The following is a 1,002-nucleotide window of genomic DNA, read 5'->3' as shown; positions in this document are numbered from 1 at the left end:
TAGAAAATTAATGAGAATATATTATCGAGGACAGCCATGTCCTAAAAGAAAAAAAAAAAGCTATTCATCATGATGCAAGACTTCAAAATATGTTAATCATCATAAAAGTTGGGCAGTTCATGTGGACAATCTCCATGCAATTGCCCATCATCTATCCCTGCAATACACATTTTCTATGTTGAATTTTCTTTTGAGTTTGCTTTTGTTTTTCTATTTTCTCTTTTAGCTTCTTCATTTTTTAAATTGTCAGCATTATGTTTCACAATTCACTATGCTATGTATTACATCTTAACCTCATTTCTAATACTGGAGGCATCAACTGTATAAAGACTTTTAGAGAGTTCTCATTTGTTTTAGGCATTTTTTGCAAAGATGACTCAAAGCTCATTATTACAATGACGACTGTGTATATAAGCATTATACATGTATGTAAAAATGTAGAAACTTCCTCAATAAATAAAGAAAAGTCTTTTTTGTACATCTGCATTTGTGAAAGATGAAATTTCTCAAGATCTTGGCTCTTTGGGTGACTGATACAGTGCTAACATCATGGTGACCCGCCCTGTCAAAAGACTCAGGTTGTCTCTCATGGTATTTCAGATAACTGCAGTTATAAAGCTGGGTGCACACAATTACCAAACAGTGATATGTTCATACATTTCACTTTTTGAACTTTTTTTTTTTTTTCTGAGAGACAGTCTCGCTTTTTCGCCCAGACCGGAGTGCAGGGGCACGATCTCGGCTCACTGCAACCTCCGCCTCCCTGGTTCAAGCAATTCTCCTGCCTCAGCTACCCAAGTAACTGGGACTACAGGCGCCCGCCACCACGCCTGCCTAATTTGAACTTTTTTTTATGAATACAGTTCATCTGCTCATCCCTACGTGACTGTTGTTAGTATACCTGAGGTGGGTGTGGCTAGGCGGGAACCCCCAGCCTCGGGGAAGCTCACCCAGGGTCCCAACCAGCGCCTCGCCCCGCTTCCGCTCCAGCTAGGCGGCGCT

This window comes from Mandrillus leucophaeus, unplaced genomic scaffold, assembly GCF_000951045.1.
Source record: "Mandrillus leucophaeus isolate KB7577 unplaced genomic scaffold, Mleu.le_1.0 Scaffold757, whole genome shotgun sequence".
Classification (NCBI taxonomy): domain Eukaryota; kingdom Metazoa; phylum Chordata; class Mammalia; order Primates; family Cercopithecidae; genus Mandrillus; species Mandrillus leucophaeus.
Note: the sequence above shows the minus strand (reverse complement) of the source record.